The following is a 16,484-nucleotide window of genomic DNA, read 5'->3' as shown; positions in this document are numbered from 1 at the left end:
GAAAGGATTAACCTGTGTATCATTTTCAAAAGTCTATTCTATCTCCTTTTCTGACTAGAAAGCAGTATGCAATTCAAAAAAGTACCTTAACTCTTGACCAACTCTTAAAATGACTCAGTGTTGTCCCATGGATTTAACTGTTTCGTAAGAACATGTTAGAAGTTGGAGGAATTAAAACTTTAATGTTAAAAAAAACACCACTCTAAAAACTACATTAGTATAGTATTGAAAACTACACTATTCTTCAAAAAGGAGCGATCTTAAGCGTTTTTCATAAATAAAACCATCGCGGTTCAGGGACATTTGTAAAATCTGTCTGAGGCTGAATGATTGCTGTCAGATTTTAACCAGACTTCCCTGCGTTAAGAAATGTGAAGGTAATTCCATATTATCTTTGCTTCTGTACAGAATACTGCACCAAACTCAAGTTTTGAGATGACTTTCACATCTAACCTGATTATAGGAATTATGCAAAGATCATGTTGAGTAACATGATAATGAGCTGGTCTTCAAGATCATTGAAAGATTGGTGGGAAAAGTTTAGCAACCATGGGGCATGCTGTTAATGAGAAATTTGAGGTTGTGAAATTTTAAAAAAGATGACGAGCCCCAAACTCTTATTCATAAGCTACACCAGCTGGACAGTCAGTGATGAGATATACTTTTCAAGCAAAAAGCAGGCTGCAGCACATCAAGATTTTCTGGAAAAGTTATGCAATCCAGTGGTACAGTAAACAATCATGAGAAAATGAAAATAGAGGAAATGCATACATCAATCCACCTCAACAGAAACTGTCTGGCTCTTTAATTTCATTATGTTTAAATGTTTTCTTCATAAAGTAACAGCTTTATACTCTCCACATATGAAAATCCAACACACAAAATTTAAAAGAAAAAGGCATGACTTATTTAAACTAGTCAAGATTATTTTATGCCAATTAAAAAAGACTACCTGAATTATACCCATCCCTCCAAACTTTACATAAAAATGAAACCAAAATGTCACGCTGCCAAATGTTGTGATAGTGGGGATTTAAAAGTTACACCGTAAAGCAGAGCAACTGACAGTAGCTACATCAATAAAATACATTGATGTTCTACTAGAGGACTAAGCTATTTGTTTCATTGTGAAACACAATAGAATTAACATCATGTTGAACACACAAAATCCCCAGTACTTTCATCCAATCGTGAGAGAGATGGACTCCCAAGGACTGCAGTATTTTTCAGTAGCTGCCTCTTAATGACAGAAACAAGTGTGTAAACTGAGAAGTGGGTCTGATACAATTCACAAACACTGTATGAGAACAGGCATTTAATTTAATCTGCAGACAATTACTGGTAAAGCTGCTTTGTGCGTTGGGTTTAATTCCTGGGCTGTGAAGTCATGCAATGGTGCTCAGCAGAGCAGAAAGGTGAACGACATCCTGTTAAGTGAAAGCAAAGAGGCCATTTTACATACAGCTCTATAAGCTGGCTAAAGCGGGTGCCTGTATTGCAAACAAAGAAGACTGCTTCACAGCCACATTCCCACCCAACTAACCAAAATCACAAGCCATGAAGTAACTTGACACAAACAGTGGTTAAGCTTCTGACTTGTGGCTTGAAGCACATTTTTTGTCAGACTCTATCTGTGGACATAATTAATTGTTTGCCAGAGAATTTCTTGGCACAGCAGATAGCCTAGCACTTGAAAAATAAAATGTATTTCTACCCATTGTGAAACAGGTTTCAAAATAGTTTATTATCACTAGCCATTAAATTAAGGATACAATCATCTGAAAAAAAAGTGTTGCTTGAAAGTGTGAGGAAGCCACTGGACACATGCCATTTCTGGGATTCTCATGAGGGAGTTACCTCTTAAAAGTAAAATAGGAAACAGAACTGTTAACTATATAAATGTACATAACATATCATTTATCAAGATTGTTCTAAGCCTTAAATTTCCATAATGATGTGCTGCAGCTGAGCCATGCCTAGTACCTGGAAAGCCCTAGTGCTCAGAAACAGAAAAAGGAAAAAGGGCCCATGATTGTAACAAGTACATTTGGAACTGAAGCACAAGTCAAGAGGTGCTTTATAATTTCAGGCTTGCATGCACATATAACCTGAGAATGTGGTAAAATGTATTTCGAAATACATTAAAAATATATAAATATGTATATATAATTATATACAAATATAATTATGGTGGCAAAGCCTAGATGATTTATTATGATTCTTATTTTTGACTTTCTGTAAAAAATATCTGGAATAATACATTTCTAGAGAAATTCTTTAAAACAATTTCAAGTCAATATTTTTTCAGTAAGTATAATTAATCTGAAACGTGTTCCAATAGTGAAGATCTGACCTCTTTTTTTTTTTTTTTTTTTTTTGGTGGCAGTAATCAATATATATGTGGTAGTGATACCACAGGATGAAATATATAGTTCTAGACTTGGCAAATTTTCTGCCTTTAAAAGGAATGCATCTGATGGTTGAGTCAGATATACAAGCCAACTAGAAAACTTCTGCTTTCACAAATGCAAAGAATAAGCTCCTATTCACTTGAGATAAAATATTTAAAAATTGTAAATGCAAACAGACACTTCAGCATGACAAAGTTTCACATAAGTCACATTCAGAAACTATTAAAAGCAATCAAAGGTTTCCCTCTAATCCTCAGAAGAAAAGACTTGGCCAATCCCAAACAGTTAAAAATAATTCATGTTATTCTGACTGTCACAGGCAGAATAAAGTCTTTCAAGATCATATATAAAAGTTACTATGGAAATAATACTAATCTTCTTTTTCTTTTTTTTTTTTTAATAAAAAATATCAAAAAGCACATCAGGCTATTCATTTTCAATCCATGTGTGAATGAGTAAAATTAGAGATATGGGAACATCTTCAGTGGTTTGGAACCCTGCATCCATACAACAGGAAAGTCATAAAATGCTCATATTTGGCTTTCTTAAAAATAAGTATCAGTTGGAATAAAAATGTTAGGCGACCCAGACAAAAACTTAATCATAAAATTAATGAAATTACTTATTTTTATCAAAATATTTAATTGAGAAAATATATTTCCTATTTATGTATAGGATAAATGGGTTATAAATTGTATAGTATATATAACTGAGTTCCAGCTTTTCTATTCTTCAGTGCCTTCAACAGTATACTCAGATTCTAGAGTAAATATTAACTGTATGATTCACAGACACCTATTTAAATAACTGAAAAATATTCTACAACTATTTGAAAGGTTTGGCATTCCCCAGTCAGATGATATCATATTATGATTCTGTCATTTTTTCCTTTGTTTGGATGCCCATGTTTTCAAGACTGAGAATTTCCTCAATGAACTTATCTTAAAATACATAGAAGAACAACTTGAAAGTTCTTAAATGAAACTGCTAATTCTCCAAATACTGGTAAGTGGGATTTCCAGAACAAATTAAGTGACTTAGGAACAAAAATCTCCTCCATTAATCACCACGAAGTAAATTAGATTTGGAAGACAGAAACTGTCTACACAATTTCATATAATTCTACAATAATATTTCATGTTATTTAGGTGTAAATTAAATTCTAACATTCTGTCTTCCAGTAACATATAAAACTAGTTATGACGTTTTATTTCAGTTTACTTTACCAGTTCAAAGACAGACTCTACCATAAAGACAGTGAAGCTGGACAAGTTTCTAAGTACTATAATTTTTTTTTCCCACTAAAGGCAGTGTGTACATATACAAATACACGCACATGCATACACCAACAGGTAGTTTCAATCACAAAGAAAGGAAACTGAAAAAGTTAATCACTGTATTTTAAAAGTACAGAAATGAAAAGACCAAAAGGAAATGAAGAGCAAAAAAATGATTCAGCACAAGACAGATTAATATACAATGCTATAGCACCAATTGCAGATAGATTTCAGCATTGATGCACCTTTGAAAACCAAAGTAACTAGTCAGTATTCAAGTGGACAGAAGCCAAAATAAGACATACTGCTAGTAAACAGATAGCATAAATACTAATCACAGAAATAACCAGACTAAAACCAAAAAATTTTAAAAGTTACTCCTTCAGTGAATAAACAACAGGATTATTCAAGTTGCCAATCCTTTTCCCTAACTCAGGAATATCTCACATAAGGCAACATTCTTCATATTAACTTTAATTTATCTCACGCAAAGTTCACTTTGTCATTAGCTATTTTATTGTCTTGTTCCATGCAATATCCCTAACATGCTGAAGCAACAGCAGAAGAAAGAATGTCAAAGTAGAATTGACCAACATGAACTTCATTTTTTATTCCACCAATTGTAGAGAGTGCATCTTAACAGAATGAGTCTATTTCAGATTGACAGCTCATCCTATCCATAAACTATGGCACAGCAGAAACTGATGGACTTGCCCAGAAATGTGCAAGTACTACCAAACAGAGGAGAGTACACACACAAACTTTTTTTTTTTTCATCAGCTAGTAAAGAATTGCCAGTTGGACATAATCGTTTCCCTTTATTTCATAAAACAAAAATCATAGTATCCAATATCACAGTATTTCTCTACAAAAACATTGTATTTGTTCATGAACATACATGAAACAGAGACTGCTGTAAAACAACAAATCTCTAAGCAACTTACCACTCAAAAATGGACACCAGGAATTCTATCACAAGCTGAAAACGATGCCAAATCGGGAAGCAGAAATGAAAATTCCACTTACCACTATTTGAAGAATAAACATATTCTTCAACTGACAGAAGGTGTGGCTGAGTAAAAATTGTGTGAGAAGATACTTCAGGAGCAAAAATTACAGATAGTCATGAACAAAGGATAACTGAAGGTGATATTCCAAGAACCTAAGGATCTTCCAGTTCATTTAAGCCCTTAGAAAGTAAGAAGCTGAACAGGGCATCTTGCATCTTGCCTTTTAAAAGGCAAGACTGAGTGGTGACCACAAGAAGTCAACAGTACCCTACACAGCCCGAGACCATTTCTGCTTGCCATGTTCTACTGAGGGTTGGAGTCTACCAACAAAGAATCCAAGAGGATAAATATAATGAACACTAGGTGATGTAGTTTTATAGAGAATATGTTATTCTTCTGACGGAATTATAAATAAACCTCAATGAAACTTGTATAAACTACTGAATTTAATGCATTCAAAGGGACACTTATGAAAACAAGAGTTTGGCATCTGAATAGCATGTGTATTGCAGAAGTACGATGAAAATTAATTCCCACATTATGTCAAAAAGAAAGAAGATACATAAGATTTGAAGTATGAAATTACATGGATTGTACAGCTTCAAATGTTTAACTCAAGTAAAAGCCAGCTTGCCAGCCAGAAAAAAAAGCACTTAGAGAAAACTTCTTTAGGTACAGTAGATTTATATTCTTTGTCTAGATACAGAATAAAACTAATATGTTTTATATCCTCAAGGGAACAAATTATTGCCTTCAGAAATAGCAGAAATATGTAGACAGAATTCTGATCTTTCTTGAAAATGTGAGAAGCTCTAAAACAGGGAGATGCAATTTTATTAGCAGTAGGACATCTACTAGTTTTCAAGATGCATGTAAAGAGAGTCCTATTATAGAAATATTTGCATCTTTCACAAGAATAATTGAATAATTTTCCTATGACTAAGGACTAACCCATATTCTGTCATGTCTTTAAATCAACACTTGAGAAATCACTGATAGAAATTCAAGAAAAATCTACTTTAAGTATAGCTTGTATTAGGTTTAATGCAGTACAGAGTGAAATTGTTGTATTCACGAATAAACCCTGCAATTTCTATTTATTTAAGAAGCATTTCCAGGTTAAGTTAATTTGAAGAAGTGACTGAAAATTGGCTGGGCCATCAATTGTTGCTAGTAATGAAGTTTTTGCCCTGGTGGAGAGACCAATGAATTATATAATTCATTGTAGCACAAATCTTGGGAATTGTAAAAGAAACAGGGTCTCAGCAAGCTAATTGCTATAAAGTTCATTAGGTTATATGGCAATCTATCTGACAGAGAAAGAGAACATGAGAGGAAATGCTTGAGGCAATTCATATGGTTTGAAATTCCAAACAGGTAATATAAAGTATGCCAGATTAGAAGTGAAAGTAAGTTGAATAAATCAACCAGAATTATTCATGGCTTCAAACATTATTCATTCATTTACAATTTATATTAAAACATTTTGAACTATAAGTCAGGAACCAAAAATAAAAAAAAATACATAGGGATATCTTTACTTACTTACTATGCAACTAACATTATAGTCAGGCTGGAGGAGGAAAGCTAAACAGTAAAGAGAAATGGATATCTTGTAATTTTCTCTGAGGAAAGAAAAACTGCTTCTGCTGAAACAGGCTAGGAATCATGACCATCTAGTCTGAGATAATGAGTACTTGTTACTGTCACAGAATTTCTAAGATTAAGAAGATAGGTAAGAAAGCTAGTTATGGAAAAGGTACTTTCATCATTCTGAGGCTACATGAAGTCCAGTGAGGGCAAGAATGATCTCATTCCTCTAAAAAAGTCCCCAGTTCTTAAGGAGCCATCCAATTCCTCCAGCTTGCTAAAGATTTGCTCAACTCACATTCTTACTATCATTCTGATAATATCAACCACATCTATCATAAGAAAATATTGAGTAATAACTATATAGTCACTTAAGAAACTTCTGGCACCTAATACGTAAGCAGACTAAGATTCTGGAAGCAGAGAAAACTGAGCAGAAATCGTTATTCTCTATTTCAATACAGAATTCGTGATAGGAAACCACCATTTTTGTAAATCTAAGTATGTACTCTTTCACTATATAAATGACTTGCAAAATAAACTATTTTAACTGAAGGGGAAAATGCAAGCCTTCATAATTGCCAGTTATGATATGTTTTACTTTCTTTCATGCAACCACACATCACAGAAAAAGGAACCAATATTACACTAGTGTCAAGAGCATCCAATGAATGGACTAAACCATATACATAACCTTTTGGCTTTTGTTGGCATTAGTATTAGCAATTTTTTTACTCCAAACGCTTTAATAGTGCACTTTGTATCTAAACCTTTGAAGACCTTTGCAGTGAATACACAACAAATAAACAATTACTGTATTAAGTCTGTACAAGAAAGATTTTTAAAATGTATCAGATTCAATTCTCAAAATTGTTTTCAGAGAATTACAGCCCCAGCTTCATCTGTTCATCTGAATTATCCAGCAAGTTTACACTGACGAATAAACCTTGTGTTTATTAGCATTTAAAACAACTACAAATTAGCTCAAGATTCAATATTTATTTGGATCCATGTATACAGGTTTTAGTACAGTGCTATTTTGGCCTTCAGAATACAACTCCCTGTTGAAAAACAGGAAGCTGGAAGTTTTGACAGGTGAATTTGCCAAAGAACAGAGTTAATATTAGAAGTGTTTTTAAATTTTAGCTGGATGCTTTTGCTAACGTGATGTGAAGTAAAAATCAACATTTGCATAAGAATTCTCAGTTTTGAGTCATGAAGGTCATATCTTGGGAACCAAAAGAATATGCCCTTTCAAAATGTTTGGCTTGCACTTGCAGGAACACAAATTCCATCAGTTTACATGGTTTTCAAGATTTGTCTTCCCACATAATAACACTGTTGAAGTGATCAGCTGGATCCTGTTGCACAGTTCTACAGGAAAATGTGGGTTCTGTGCCTGCAATGTATTAAGTTTCTTATTTGTTTCACATCATATAAGGGCTGTGTTCACACCTCACAGATGCATATGTATTGTAAAGAGACTGGTATCAAAACACTGTATAACTGCATGAGTTTTGAATTCTGTGCCACAATTTGTGAAGGTTCTTTTCTTTCATTCTTTGTAATCTAGGCTTGCGTTTAACCGATTCATCCATTATTATTATTTTTTTAATTTCAGAAAAAAATACCCTTAGTTCTTGGACTTTGTCAGCCATTCTTATTGTATGAATTTCAAGAGCAGAGATTAACACAGAGTCCATAAAAAGTAATTTGCTATCAGAAGGATATAAGTCACAATGTTAGCAATATTTTTATTGCTATTGGAAAACATAATAACTGGAAGGAATTATGGCAGTCATATCATTCTAACTTAGTAAATTTTATCTAGTAAAACAACAAAGCAGTCAAAATTGCCCATACAGTTGACATAAACTGGTTCAAAAATGAGAGACACAAGGATCTGCACTGACAATGTTTTTGCAACAGAAATTCTGATTGAACAAACTTTCTTCCAACTTGTTGAAGAGGCAGCTGTTAGGTTCAGACAGACCCTATATGACCTGCAAAGCAAGTTTCACATCAAATATTGCATTCCTGACATACAATTTCAAATAAAAAACAAACAATTCTCTTAGTGTAGACAGAGGTCAATATTGACTACCTATATTGCCTAAAACAGCACTTCTGCAACACAGCAGAATATTGATATTATTAGTCTCCAAAAGGTCATTTTGCTTTTAATGTTAGTTGTTTAAATATCTCTAGAATCCTTCTGCCTACCTCACCTGCAGACTGTGAATAAGATGACAGTTTCAGTTATTTTAGTTTGATGATATATTAAGCCAACTATGTTACTCTGTAGACATCAAGATCTTACCTAAGCACACTCCTACCATTTTTTTAAAAGTTTCCAAAAGAGTTAAAAACAATAGTTGCAGATTTCTTATAAAATAAGGTTTACTACTTCAGAAACTACTTACCATTAGCATGAATATTCTTTACCGGAGCATAAATATTAGCATTCTTTGATTACGTTTCAATTAAATTACTGGAAAAAAATAAAAATCAAATATCAACAATGTCAACAAAAACATTAGACCCCATTGCTAAGAAGAGCCTACAATAATAAGGAAAGAAGCAATACTAAAGTATCAAAGCAAACAGTGAATCTCACTGTCTCCTCAGTTTGTCCTTCACCCACACATTCCCCTGCTCCCCAGGCCTGCTCTGTGATTGTTGGCCCTTCTCTTTACTCAAGCTGCAAACTCTTTGGGAAGAAGCTCAGCCTGTGCTCTAAAAAAAACCTCACCACAACAGCCCAGTTTACCCAAAATACAATGACTGAATGAAATCACTCTCAGTGAATGGCCTTTAAATCAGAATCCATACAGGAAATAAAAACTATGGCATCCCATTCCAATCAAGTTGTCACGACAAATAGTGATTTTAATCTGTTTTATAGCTAATATAGATAATATTTTACTAAATTGATAAAAATATGTGCTTTAGTTTAAAACATTTTATTTTAAACCTGAGACGGCAAAACCAAACCAAAACGAAAAACAACTACTAAACTAAATGCTTTAGAAACTGAAGAGAAGCAGGCCACCTTTACAAGTAATTAATTAATAAATAAACTAGACACAAAGTGAACTTCAATAGTGAAAATGACAACTGTGTTTCAAGCATACACTGAATAATCTAGTTAAATGCTTGAGTTCCTCTACCTGTGCTATTAAAACCCAGAAAGCATTTCCTTCCAAAGTGTTCATTAATTGCATAGCAGCAATGAAAGACCTATGCAGAAAATACACGAGTAGTTTCTGAATATTTGAGTAATTGATTTTAGGTGAACGTTAAACTATTATTATCATCAAATCTTTTGCAGACATCAGTTTTACACTTATTTCATTAACCGCACAATATAGATGCCTGTAAGTTACATGCAAGTGACTACACTGATGCAGTTCTGCCCCCTCCTGTTCGATTCAGCATATGCATGAGATTACAGAGTATCTCAGCACAGCAACAACAAAATAGCCAGACTCAGCATAGACCAATTTGATGGATGTTGCAGGACACTGAACTGTCCTGCAATAACTTCTCTGGATTCTGACCTGTCACTCATTAAGTGTTTATGCATAGAAAAGGATCTTTCAAGAGAAACACAAGAGAAACAATCATATCATTGTGCAACAGAAGTAAACTGCAATTCTATTTTTGCTATTACTTTATTTGCAGAAAGATAAGCAATAATGCTTTATTTTATATTTCCTAAATATATACTTTTTTCACTTATTCAGATCTAAGATCTATTCAGATTTCTGTGTAACTTCTATAAATTCTTAGGTCATGAGAAACAGTTTTGGGAGACAACCACATGTTCAGATATCTGATAATTATCTCCTACTTAGGTAGGTTAAAAATTTGAAGTTTAATTTCATCTGATATTTTCTTTTATCTCAGCACGATGATACTACCTTGCCAGGTCTCCTTCTTTAAGATACCTCCAGTATGTGTTTCACAAAGTTTAAGCTTGCTACCCAAAGCCAAAAATGCAAACATAAATATAAAAATGTCCCTCATGAGTCAGAAACCTTAATAAAAGATGCTAAACTCTCCTTCCTGGCTTTCAGGATAGCCTTTTCACCCTTTACCCCAAGAACCTGACTTACATGAACAAGGAGGTATTGCAGATTGATTTGCACAATGTGTTCTAGCAAGCTCAAAATCAGATCTAGCAAACAAGAAATTCATGGCGAAACTGCTAAGCACTGCTAAGCTATGTGAGCAACATGGAAAGTCATTTCCTTTAAGTGTTTTTAAGATAATTTGTGCAGGCTGAACAATGTTAATGGAATCTTGTAAGCATATTGTGGAAGAAAAAAAAAGAAAGCTTGTACTTTTCAAATTTTTCTATAACAAAAAAGATTTCCTTATTTTCTGCTCCTGTTCCTCTGAAAACAACCCTGAAAGGGATCATCATCAGGTTGTGGCCTCTCATGTCCATCAGAGAGGCTTACAGCCAAGTTTAGAATCTTAATAAGATTTCACAATGGAAGTACAGCTAACATCCCAAAAGTTGGCTTTCCAAACACTGAGAATAGCTGGACAAATGAGAAGAAGCAGGTCAGAACAAACATAAATCCCCATGGGCACCAAGAACAAAATTGTTCCAATTTAAATTGTAAATATTCTGGCAAAAGCTTTATAAACAGCAAAACAGCTCTTCATGTAAACAATTTCATAGTATGGTCAGAAATTATGCTTCCTGGCACAACCTAGTCAGGTCCAGATCCACAAATTCTGTTCCCTGGGCTCATAGCAGAACTGCCAGATTGGCTATGCATAATTATTATTGTTCCACATGTGTAAGAAATTATCATTGTCAATATCAATGATGTGCAAGCTTTATTTGACAATCTAACATCTGTATACATGTAATGGACCATTACGCTTTTGACCAGTGTGGAGTAGCCAGCACAATTACTATGCTAGAGTTTTGTTGTTCCATTTTTCAGTAATTCTTCATATGTGTACTTGGACAATGTTTCTGCTCGGAAGTGTTTAGATACATTACATAACCATACAAATATCACTTTTCATACACTATATTTGAATATTACTAGTGTCCCCACACATCCCACTGTGATACTATGAACACTGAACTCCAATGACATTTAAACATACCTTGAAGTAAAGAATGTTGTGTCATTGCTATTGCCTAACTTTTAAATGGATAGATTACCATGTGATACTTCCTTTTAGGTCTATTTCACCCATTAATATATTCCCTTCTCCTACAGCTTTCCTTTTACCATATGATACTTCCTTTTTGGTCCATTTCACCCATCAATATATTCCCTTCTCCTACAGCTTTCCTATTGAAACAACTAGTTATTTTATGCTTTGATATGATGACCATAGAAGGAGCTTATGCCTCTATTGATTTGGTGATTCAGCAGTTTTAATATCTCCAGCTAAAATAAAAGCTCCCAAAAGAAAGGAAAGGGGGAGTCTTCTCCTCCTCAGTTAGGATGATTCTACTGCCTTTGCTGCATGTTTTGTTGAAATAACTCTATATAGGTGACAATAAAGTCTCATTCTTTTTACCTGACAGAGGTTTGCTCCACTACTTAACAGGATCACCTTCTGCAATTCCAGTCAGTGCTTCACTGTACAAAACCTTTTTAGCACACAAGATGTTTTCTTCCTACTAGACATTTATCTGGTTTTCTTTTGTCATTTCATCTTGCTTCTCTGCCCCCAGCTACTCACTAACTGCTCTATCCAGAGAAGATCCAGAAACCTCTCCTTGATACAGAGTTCTTCATCACTAGAGAATATAAGTGATGGCTACATAAGTATTTTTTTAAAAAAAAAACAAACACACACACACACACAAAAAACACAACCGCTTTAGTCTTACCTAAAGAAAACTTCTCAGAAAAACATTGCTCCTTCCAGCTGCCTTCTCCTATTAGGGGTATATAACATCTCTGATTCACTCACAGAAGATGTAATTCTCTGCACTTAATTTATTGGGAAGAATCCAGGTTTTGACCAGAGATGAGATGTGAAAGTCAGAAAGGACTTCCTGTCAGTCTTTTGTAAGAAAGACATATAGCATTTTGAGATCTGAAATTTCTAGTCTGGTTTTGACGTGTCTACATTGGTATTCTCTGGCAAGTAGGCATGCTACTTATTTCCATTTTTCATATCTTTATAAATGAACAATTGTATACATACTAATAATTAATGCTTGCCTGTGACTACTTGATTACAGGATAGGTCTAAACCTGAATTGTTTGCTTTAAATCCACTGCCTTCCAAATCTATTGCAAATTTAAATCAATATTAAAAAGGAAAGAAAAAAGACCCTCCGGGTTCTTGAACAGAAACTCATCATTACAAAAAATATGACATAGTTGTAATGGTTGCAAAAGACTTAAGCGCTTTCTGAGTTACTGAAAATTAGCTTTTGAAGTCTATATTGTAGTGTTAAAAACAATAGTATATATATTGTTTAATTTGTTAATTCTGTTAATTCTTCTTACAGCAAAAAAGATATAATCGCTCTGCCTTTGGGTGTTAACAGAACCATTGTGACTGACTACTAGTAACCATGGAAATATAAAGAGCTAGTCAGAGACCAACATCAAATTAACAGAGGTGTTGAGAGACAGAAAATAGATATATGATAAATTTGCTAAACACGAGAGCCAGCTGAATCTGTACAAACTCCATTAACAGCATAGAAAGCCAAGTCCACATAGCTTTTTGAATGCCTAAAAGCATACAGCATTTACTATGGCTCCTTTCTGTAAATAAAAGGAAATGCCTTTTAAGGTTAGTTTTAAAGCACTCAATGCAACTGAACTTGTTTAAAAGCAGAACCAAAATGAGGTAAAAACGGTTCACATGTCAATAGGAACAGTAACAATATCCATGAAAAGACTGAAAAAGACCCAGCTGAAGAAGGGTTTTCTTAGAATACGATTATAGTTATGGAGATTATGCAACTGATGTGACATCTGAGTTAACTTGGATTAGCATCATCAAGAATGTTTTCTCGTCATCTGGAGAAAGCCCCCAGCTTAAATAGACACAAAAATATTTAAGACAAACAATCAATGATTATTTATTGACCAAACTATTTGCCTTGTAATTATAAGGCATGCGTGTATTTAACTGCTTTCTCAGTGACAGGCCAAAGGCCAAACCCACAAAACATTGTTTATGCAGCCACAATTACAGTCCTTAAATATAGACATCCTTTAAAAGAGACACCTTGGAAAAAAAGGAAAATATATATTCTTTGCTGTAATAAGGAAACTATGCCCAACAGCAGTAAAATCTTTTTTTTTTTTTTTTTTTTCAGTAATACGTCTGGTTAAATCACATCTACTTAGGAAATACAATTACATATATACATAGCAAAAAAGATAAAACATATGGGCACATTACTTACATTACACAGGTATGCTGTGGCTCAAAAAAGCCAAAATGTGTCTGCATGATCAGTGCTAACCTTACCCAATGTGACCAAACAGATACTCTCTCACTCTCAAAACCTTAACACCATTAGACAAACTAATCCAAACCCCTCCTTCCTTGCTTTTCTTCTTCACTTTTAACTATCAGAATTAGAACTCTCTTTCAGTTCTCCTCCTGGCTTCAGGAAGGCCAAAATCACCTCCAAAGCAGAAATATTTCTCCTGAAGCACAGTAATTTACATGCCTAGATGATCCAAATTGCAATACCACATTTCTTAAAGTGGGCTCAGCAGAGACTTGTACATAGGCTTTAAAATCATGCAGTGGAGGCACGTGGATCCACAAGGCTTAACATCCTTAAGGAAAACCTTTTTTGCCCTTAATTTTCTGTAGGTCCTTAGGATTCTTTATAAGATGTAAGATATGTCATCTTTACTTTCTCAGGGACAAGAAAAGAATGATTGATTGATTTGGCAAGCTTTTATGATAAACATTATTTTCATGTCTTCTTTGTCCATTTGTCTTTCTGTTTTCTACAGAATAAACACATAGACCTTTACGTCAATGAATATATTGCAGATTTCTGTTGGCATGACTATAATGACCAGGGCTGTAAATAGTTGAAACATCATTTCAATGCAATTCTACTGGTGGTTATACTCAAAAAAAAAAAAAAAAAAAAGTGAGGCAAGAGGCAAGAGGCTGGGAGTCCCAGACAAAACACATTATGATTGGGACCAATTGTGTGCCAAAACCAAAGAGATGAACGGTGTTAGCTGAATTAATGAAATACACTTTTCCTGGGAAACAGGGAATGACCTGCTGCTTCACCATACAACCATCTGTTTTCCCCATTTGCCATCATTTTAAATTTAGGAATGAAAATGAAGATACTGCTTGGACAAGCTTTCTAGCAACTTCTTGTTCATCTTGCTTAAATCTTCAGTTTTGGAGCAAACGTTCAGTTAAGGGTACATTTAAACTATATTAATTATTTTGAATTTCATTATTATGTCTATTGAAATCTCCAATGTCTATACATAAACTGTAACATTTTAATGAGGAACCAGGATAAAATCTGAAGAAATCCCATTGTTACATTCTTCAAATGAGTTATACAAATAAAATCCTATGGACTACGGGCTTTCAATAAAAAAGTAGTTTCTAAGTGCCTAAATTATTTTTGAAATTGAAACGGGTTTCTATGCTGTTTAAACATTTTCAAAAATACTCTTTGTCTATTTTGCTGGTGTCTGGCATTATAGAACCACTCCTAATGAGAGTTACTACTGCACTATACTAATTACTGTAATACTAGTAATATATTAGAAATAATACACAAAAATATGGTTTATTACACAATCCAAATGGACTCCACAGGGTTTCATAAGATATAATTTATAGCAGAATGCATTTCTAGTATTGCAAGTGAATATTGGCTGCAGTTCATATTTCCATTTTGTGTGTGATGAAAGATTTTTTGATTAGTATTTGGGAACTCACTAATTCAATATTCATGAGAAATACCAAGTGTAATATGCAGAAATGTTTGCAGAGACGCTAAAATATAGAAGTCATTTTTTTCATTAGTGGCAGAAACTTTACATTACCTAATTAATATAATTTCTGATTATCTTAAATGCTTATTTGTGGCACTTTAGCCTTTTATCCTCTGAACCTCAAGCTAGTATCTAATACCACAAGGGAAAAACAATAGCATGAAAAAAGAATTAGGTGTACCACAAAAGAACCCTGGTAAAAAAAGAAAAAAAAAAAAGGCATGACAATGATTTGTATTTTTATCCTGTATTTTAGTGGAGAACCTAGAGACTAAAAATATTTTAAAATATGCTTTGAAGCAATACCCAAAGTAAAATATTATCCCCATTTAATTAAAAATAAACAAAAGGTCAGAGACCCAGATCCAGAAATGTTTAAGTAAATAATTCATTTTAAAAAGAAATAAGGATTTAGTCTGAAGTAACTTCATGAGTCTGTGGTAGATCTCTTATACTCTCCTTCTGTGAGATTGTTCTGTAACTTTTAGCATGGATAATGAATATTTTCTCAGTAAATAGGTATGTACTACTAAATCACAAAAGCAGTGCATTGACAAGCTAGGAACACTGGCAATATTTAAGCCCTTTTGTGGACTGCATTTCATTACTCACTAATAACTAGATCTGCGTACTTACAGATACTGTGTTCAGCTTGAACAATAGCTTTGCATCCAGTTCACAACACAACACATAAAAACCTGGAAAATAAAAACAAACACAAACACTTTTTTTCATCCAAAGACCTGATCCAAAGATTAAGACTAAGACTTAAGAGAGTCTATCAAATGACTTAATGAAATGTAGATCAGATCTGTAAAAAGCAGACATTCAATTCACAATTTTGGCAAAGTGTATGCTGTCATGAGTATATTTATCCACCCTTACTAATCTTTTCATGCTTGGCATTTATACATGCTGTATACACTCAGTTATTTTTTTCAGAAAGATCTTGAAGTCATGTAACCAACTACTGATATTAAAGCATAAACAATATCTTAGGGAATAGTCATTAAAACTGAAGTAAAAAGAGCCTGCTGAAACTTTACTTAGAGCAGTTATATTGTATTTAAGTAAAATTATACTATGGATGGTGTAGGTCGTATTTACGACAGGCGTAGCATTTTCCAAGACAAAATTAAAAGAATTATGTAGGAAAACCTGTATGCTACTTTATACCATCAACATAATTAAGTGTGA

General features: G+C 33.7%; 1 long non-coding RNA gene across 10 annotated transcripts in view; it reads right to left on the bottom strand.

The window, feature by feature from the left end:
* The window catches only part of LOC310899701, a 158,142-nt gene that overhangs the window by 134,641 nt on the left and 7,017 nt on the right, over positions 1 to 16,484 (bottom strand). For 8 of the 10 annotated variants that reach the window (XR_014584552.1, XR_014584554.1, XR_014584555.1 and 5 more), the window contains exon 3: positions 15,924 to 15,985. This is a non-coding gene — a long non-coding RNA (uncharacterized lncRNA). Of the gene's footprint in view, positions 1 to 8,711; positions 8,780 to 15,923; positions 15,986 to 16,484 lie in introns of all 10 variants that reach the window. The other 2 variants (XR_014584551.1, XR_014584553.1) reach the window with 1 other exon arrangement.

The sequence above is a fragment of the Anser anser genome, assembly GCF_964211835.1.
Source record: "Anser anser genome assembly, chromosome: 5".
Taxonomy (NCBI): Eukaryota; Metazoa; Chordata; class Aves; order Anseriformes; family Anatidae; genus Anser; species Anser anser.
This window is presented reverse-complemented; position numbering and strand designations above follow the sequence as displayed.